The sequence below is a fragment of the Crinia signifera genome, chromosome 8 (genome assembly GCF_055691185.1).
Source record: "Crinia signifera chromosome 8, ASM5569118v1, whole genome shotgun sequence".
Lineage (NCBI taxonomy): Eukaryota > Metazoa > Chordata > Amphibia > Anura > Myobatrachidae > Crinia > Crinia signifera.
This window is the reverse complement of record NC_139224.1, coordinates 35,225,477-35,233,758: the sequence shown is the minus strand read 5'-3', so window position 1 is coordinate 35,233,758 and position 8,282 is coordinate 35,225,477.

The window sequence follows — 8,282 nt, the reverse complement described above, 5'->3', positions numbered from 1 at the left end:
TTTTGGTGCATAAAGATCATTTGTCACATTTAAACGCATTTTATTATTAGAACATTATTGTTCTTTTGTTGTTTCTTTAGCCTGAGATTGATCTTAATAAAGAAAGACCTGTGCATTTCATTATGGGTTGTGAAAATTGAAATTAAAAGGCTTGCTACACATTTATATATGTGTAATTAAGCATGACACAATCCATACATCAACTAGCAACGTGCTCTGAATGTCTGACAATCCTACTTAAACTCATCAAGATAAATGCAGTGGATAAAAACAATGAGTCTGGGAAGCAGTGAAAAAATGTATAATGTGGTAGGAGCATGCAGTTCATCTTGAACTCACAAGTATGGCTCATCTGTTTTAAGTGCTACAGTATACTGTATGTATAAGTGTTTACTTGCAGTCTGCAGGCCACAGGAGGTATGATCATCATTGCTGACAGTAGTGCATAGGGTTGCCACCTCTCCAGGATTTCCGGAAATCTCCCGTTTTGGGTGGCAACCCCTTAAGGAGGCTTTTCCAGTTTCCCGGATTCTGGGATTCTCCAGGAAACCGGGTATCTGAAAATATACCCTCTCCCCAGAGGACCTGTCCCCCGTCCGCCGCTGCGGCTGCCTCTGCAGCCTCACGCTCGCGGGATGATGATGTCATCATCTTGCAAGTCTTTGTACTGCAGGCCCGCCTCTGCCACTCGCCCTCCGACTCATGTCCGCAATCCGCAGCTTGCCTGGAAAACATGCACCATTGGTAGATCTTGAGGACAGGTTTGGCCACCCCCGATCTAAAGGGTATAACCAGGAGAAAGTCAAAGGTGCATACCAAAAAGCAGAAACAATAGCTAGAGAATCAATACTCACTTACAAACTTAAGAATGAGGCAAAGAAAGAGACATTCAAAACAGTTTAATGCAAACAATAGACAACTACAACAAATATTGGCACGTACTGTTGGAAGACGAAATTCTGGGAGATGTTCTATCACCTAAACAAAAATTATTTACATGTTTATACTGAAAACTACAACACCCATCTACAGTACCAAGAAAACAGATATATTTTGTCCTAATACATCAAGAGAAAAGCATATCACATACCACAGTACAAAAGTCCTCTATCTAGCCACAGACTATCCCAAGCATACTAGGGACATCAAAAATGGACTAGAGACATACTGTATAATTAAGCTAAACATTTCAAAGACTGTCATAACATAAACCACATAGAACTTACTGTCATAGTTATCAAATCAGTAGCTAAGAACTGGAGAGGCAGATGTTACATTAAACAGATCAACATAGAAGAATTAAGATGGATGTTTACACTCAAGACCCTAGCACCCAAGGGTTTAAATATAAATAATGAAATCGAGTATGTTATTACCAGCTGAAATCACCAAATAAAAGGCTCCATTCTAATTTCTTGACTCTTACCCACTCTATATGTATCTAGTGACATTCACCGCCATTGACAATACACAGTTAGGCGCCTTGCAGCATGTTTAGACCATACCCTCCCGGAATGGCTGAAAATTTGGTTTCCCTCCGGACCCAGCAGAAGGGTTGGCAAGCCTATAGCTTTTAGTGGCATTTCCGGCTCTTTCTGCATGGAATCTGCAGAGACCCAGCTTTCTCCTGCCACACTATACCCCACCTCCTGACAGGACCCAGCGCTCCCAACTGCAGCCTGATCAGCCTATTGTTTGATAAGGCCCCGCAAGCATGTTTATCCTGTGACATCATCAGTTTGCCATTTTGCAGTACATAGGTTCTGCATGACCAGTGAGCTCAGTCACAGAATCTTCTGTACTTGCCAACTGCTGTCTTACCTAAGGCAATTTATAGTGCACAGATAGGGAGAAGAATTCCTGATGTTTGTCATTAATGGAGTTTTCTCAGGCTGTACTTTTAGTGACATATTTTATAAAGATGCATGTCTGGTAAAATATAAAACTATCTAATGTTAAAGTGTTTAATTATGCTTTAATTCCCCCCCCCCCCCCCCCCCCCCCCGTTGTTAGTACCTTGATTAGCAATGTTTGCCCAGTCCGATCCAGAGAGATTTTAGTGAATGACTTCATTAGGTTGGTTGTTAGTTCCTTATTGTAATTAAGGATGAGGAAATAAAAATGTTATTAACAGTCTAACTTCAGATAGAGCCGCCGTCATCTATGTGGAGGCGCGCTAGAGTGACCCATCTCGGTGCGCTGTTGCCGAAATGGGGATGCGCAAGTGTCTCACATGCTCGTGCGTCCATTGCCGTGAATGGGGCGCACGAGCATCTCACACGCACGCGCACCATATTCTCAGTGCGCCAAGTGCAGGATAGATGACGGCGGCTTCATCTGTATGTCAGTTAAAAAGGACTATCCTTGACAGGGCTTTTTCCTTATTATACACATTCTAGCATACAGTACCTCCCCACAATGGAGGTGTGTGGATCAAGCTGGGGGACGAGGCCATAATGGAGGGGACATGTCTGGATCATGAAGAGGGCATATCCGTTGGAGTTAGTTGGTCAGAGAGTGCTAATGTGCAGATTATATAAGTAGGTTCCTACAGGGAGGCTACAAATCCCTAGCCAAGATGGCCACTGACTATTAAAATGCTTGCATAGGGGCCATCTTGTAACTGTGCGCATCACAGTGGGAGACAATTTTTTCCACTTAGCTCCAGAAAGAGCTGTGATTACTGCCTTAACATTAGTGCTAGAGCACCTGGGAGCGCTTGCATCCGCACCACCAGTATCCAGATACAGTCACCAACTGGTGAGTCCACTCTGCTCTAGCACTGCTCATTGGGACAAGTCTGTGTATGTCCATGACTGTGAGTTTGGCTATTCAATCACACTGCTACCAAATGAATCACCACATTGGTTAAATACAAGGCCGTTTGTTGTGTTAAGGCATCCGCTGGTCTGTATATATTACCTCTGCTATACCACCACTACCTGTATACACATACAGTATCATACCAATATCTGCACTGGAAGCTCGAGGTTGCTTCTAATCTTCTTCCGAGTGGGCTTCCTTTCACCCTCTAAGTGCCATGTGCCCGTGGAACTTGGTCAGTGCTTCTTTACTATGCAGACCATAACAACACAATCTCAGTCATGACAGAACATTAATATTGGGGCATTTCTGCTGAAATTGGGACAACCACCCCCCAGGGAGAAACTGCCACTGGTTCTACATAAAGATAAGAATTTCAGTTTATTTTTTATCTTCAACTGCTCAGTGAAATATTTAGAAAGATGTTTTACAAAGAATCGTATTTCTCTGAAATCTTTATTCTGCCATAATGAATAAGTCTAGGCTGGCATTCTGATTGTATAGTGAAGGAAACTGAAATATCATCTTGGATAGAAAGATGCCTGTTTGTCATTACCAATTGATAACGTTTGAATAAAGTGTCTCTCAGACTTTATACATAATGTACTCAGCAAAGGATGCTGTGACTGATGCAGACACTGTACGGTACATAAAAATATTTCATTTTGGCCGTAGCAAGATGTGATGGGTATACAATTCAGGTTTTACCTACAGGTAGGTCACTCACAAGACATACTGAAAAAGCATTAGGGCCTGTCTGAGAGAATTCGCCTCGTCCGTGATAATTCTGTGTAGACGTCTTTATTCCTTCACAATCTATTTCACCTCCTGAGAGATAAGCTGCTTTCTCATGTTTTATTTCTGGCTATGCTCAGAAGGATTAATAGGATTTTATTACCCTTTGCAGGAAATATTGGTAGGTTGAGGTTAGAATACCAATTCCAAAGGCTGCCTCTAACCCAGAACAATAGGTTGGCCTAGGTCTTCCCTTGATAATCTGCGTATTAGATGTTGTCATAGATAAGATACAAAAACCAGGCTGAGAGCATCCTTACAATAATCACCAAGGATGTTAGCCTTTATTAGAAAATAATCTAGCCCTACAGTGTATTTCATCCTATATCCTATACCCAACGTGCCATGGTGCATTGTATAGAAAATCTGCATTTTTTAAATTAACTCCAAATCATCTAAAGTCGAGAAGTTACTGTAAATGAAAAAGAATGGGTTGGGATCATTAGTTCAACCACAGGAAAGTTCACATGCATTAGGTCAACCATTGAAGGTCAACAGGCCTTAAGTTCACACACTAAAAAGGTCGACATGGCTTTAGGTCGACAGGGTCATTAGGTCAACACAATCATTGTTGACATTGGGAAGGCCGACAGTCAACAGATTGACATGGGTTTTTCATGTTTTTTTGTCCCGAGTTGAGTCGGTTCCCTTGGCTCGCTGCAATCGCAATGCTTCAAACATGGTGCCTTGCTATGCTTGGCACACTATTCTATTGGCCATAAACACCCTAATGGATGGTAGGACATGAAATACCCTATGTCGGCACATGTTGGCTCCAAAAAAAGGGAAAAACCCATGTCAACCTTTTGACTATTGACCTTCCCAATGTCGACTTTTGACCCTGTCAACTTAAAGCCATGTTGACCTTTTGAGTGTGTTGACCTTCAGTGGTCAACGTAATGCATGTTGACCATTTCAATGTCGACCAAGTTCCCATATACCAAAATAATTAGAGTGCTGCACACATTAGGACCACTTATACATATGCATGGAGTACCCTAAATGTGCCACAGGTAAAGTTTAGATGTTCAGATGTGTACAATGAAAGAAAGAAGACTCTTTTATGTTGGGGCACTCTTACTGTTTTTATTGATTATTAAAAATACTTTTTTTTTCAATCATAAATTTCATTAGAAGATCAAAAAATGAGTTACAAATGCCATCCAAAAAATAACATTAGAAAAACAGCAGAGTAAATGGTGAACATTGCATGAGAATATTGCATGCAACGTAAACAGAAAGAGATAAAATAGAATAATAATAAAGGGAAAACATACATGTTAGTCTACAGGATCCAGTTAAACAAAAACTAAGAAGAGAGATGGTGGGGGTGAAAAAATTTGAGAGTAGCCATACATCAGGACAACCTGCATACATATGCAGGTTGTGGAGCGGGCGAATGAGCAATTGTATGTCCTTAAAAAGCACATACGATCTGCTCATGACTGTAATGCGAGGCGACGGATGAGACGTGCAGCACGTCTGATCGGAGGACAGATCTCGCGCCCCGCATGCATCGGAATTACATTACACACGATGTGCATACGATGTGCATAGGATTCATTGCATAACCTGTCGATATTGTGCATTCGGGTCACCTTTAGATTAGGGTTTGAAATAGGAATCATACAAAAAGAATCTTAGGGTTGCAGGGTGAAAAGAGGAAGATAACTTTGAAAACCAGAAAGAGATAATTACAGGCAAGAATTCTCAGAGAGTCCGGGAGAGAAGAGAAGTAGGAGATTTAAAGATAAAAAATTAAAGAAAGGATAAAAGAATGTCCTAGGGTGGTGAGGAGGGTAGGGTAAAGAAATGAGGAAGGGACGGAAGCCAAACGAGCCGAGGGGAGGATAGTCGGGATGAGCAAGCAGTAATAGGAGAAGAGACAGGAGGGCAAAAGGTGAATAATAAAGCAAGACTAGGAAGGACTGTGTTGTGTTGAGACCAGATATTATTGAACTTGTCCACTGTGCTATTTTGAAGGCTAGCAATGTATTCCATTTTGGATACAAAGCAAACATGATTGAGAAGTTACTGCTATGTCGGATGGGAAGGTTTTTTCCAGGATCTTGCGATCTGATATTCAGCCACACAAGAGATTTGCAGCCACAATTTATTGTCATGCTTGGATAGCTGGCAATCCAGGGTACACATAAGAAATGAGGCAGGGTAAGGAGAGGGGCAAGGTTTCTGACGTATTCAGATTAATCTTGTAGCCAGACAGGTGCCCGTAGAGAGATATCTCCAGAAAGAGATTTGGGTTGGGGATCAGTGGGTTGATATGGGTAATTACAGTAGGACATCGTTAGCAAAAAAGAGTTTAGATAATGAGCTTCCAATAGAGATGTCTGAAATAGCCAGGTTTGCTCGGATCCTTCAAGGTAAGGGCTCAATAATTAAGGTAAAGATCAGCGGAGAACCTGCCTAGTGTCATTGTAAAGCCCTGCCTAGTGGACAGCCCTTCATAGTGCCATTTGAAATGGGGAAGGAATCTGAGAGAAGAACCAAGGTGGAGGGGTTGTACTAAAGAGCCTTAATAGCTTGGAGAAATTCGCCATCAAAACCAAATCTGAGAAGAGTATCAGTCACAAAATGCCACTAGACCCCATCAGACGCCTTCTCTTCATCAACTGCAATAAAAATGGAGGGGAGTTTAACAGTATTAGCATGATGAATTAGGACTAGCGTGCATCTAGTGTTGTCAAGGACTTGGTGGGTAGGTACAAAACCTACCTGGTCCAGGTGGATTAGAGAAGGGAGAATAGAGTCCAACCCATTTACCAAAATGATGTCAATTAGCTTAAGGTCAGTGTTGAAAAGAGAGATAGGGAGGTAGTTAGTCACCGATTGAGGGTCTTCCCTGGCTTTAGAATGACTGTTATTCTGACCATAGTGGTATCTGGTGGGGAAAAAACTACCATCTAGAATGTGATTGAAGGCGGTCATAAGACAGAGTACAAGAGGACCTTGAAAGGTTTTGTAGTAAGAGAAGGGTAGTCCATCAGGGCTTGGCGCTTTGGAAAGTTTCTGGGATTTAAGAGCAATACAAACCTCTTTATCGGTTAAGGGGAGATTGTGCTTTGTGGAACAAGAAGAGTCAATCTGAGGTAGGGAGCAGGAAGAAAGATAATCAGGGATGGGAATGCGGGGAGGGGGGGGGCACTGAGGTGGGGCATCGGTTTGGAGAGTAAAAAGATGAGAGTAATAGTACATAAAAATAGAATTAATTTTAGAGGGGCTATATTGAAAAGAACCAGAGGGATCTTTAAGCACTGGTATTGATGAAGTAGCCCTTCGAGCCTTCAGGTAATTAGCTAGAAGAGTATTAGTCTTGTTACTTTTTTAATAAAAAGGTTGGTTTAGCCATCGAAGATAGTTTTCGATCTTTTCACATAGAATAGCATTTAGGACTGATTTAGCTGCATTGAGTTGCTTATATAGTGCATCAGTAGGGGTACGTTTATGAAGAGACTCTAGCTGAATCACCTGGTCTGTAAGGGACCATAGACGGTCTTTATGTTCCTTATTTATATGTCATGCATAACTGATAACGTGGCCACAAACTACACAATTATGAGCTTCCCAAATAAGTGGGAAGCACCCTGCTTCATGGATAATCAGGAAGAAAAAGACCTTCAAAACATCAGTGATCTTTGTCAAAAAGCGATAAAGTTTCAAAACAGTCTCGTTAAGAAGGAGGAGCGAGAGGGGTATCAAGAAAATCAAATGAGGAGGTGACTATAGAATGGTCGGACCATGGATTAGAGATGATTGAAGAAGCTATGAGATGCCTGGATAAAGTACAGGAAAACTGCAAAGGATTAGATCAATTGTGGAATAAGAGCGATGGGGTGGGGAGTAGAAAGTGCAGTCCCTGAAAGAGAGGTTGCAGCACTTTGGATAACAGTTTATTCCATATTTCTGATTTTTTTTATATTTAAATGAGGTATCGTGACTATAGGAACCAAATTTGAACACCAAATGTATTTATGTTTTCTAAACACATAAAACACATGAAATACACACAAATTTATTTTATTTGAGCAGGAAACTGGCATGAAACTTGTTTCATACACAAATAAAATATATGTTGTGTATTTTGTGTGTTTTATAAGTTTTAAAACATGAAAAAAAGTTTGTGTACTACATCTCAGGCACTGCATTTGAATGTTAAGCAATAATTTTCTTGCACAAATTTAGAGCCAGTTACAGAAGGGGTCCCCCCCTTGATGAAGTCTAAAGGACGAAATGCGTTGGGTCCTGCCCGCTGACTCCTCCACTAGATAAGTTATGCTTTTACTCTCAAAACCTTTTTAAAAAATAATTTTTTTATATGGAATTTTTTCTTATGTAGTTTTTTTTTAGATCAGTATTTTTATCCTTCCCCTTTTTCTCTATGTGAAAACCGTCTTTTTTTCCACTGTTTTTTACATTAAAATATTGTATCTTGTAAACACTGTAATATATAAATTTATATATCTGTAAACAAAGCACTGTCTTTAATGTAGGTGTATTTAGTTATTGTCACTCTTCATACCTTATCCCACTAAAGCGGCCTTTAGGACACAAGTGGCGCCTTGCATTTTTTTTCTTTGAACAATTATTTCCATTACACACTACAAACATACAGGGACAACTTAACCCACAAGTGGAGGACATGGAAC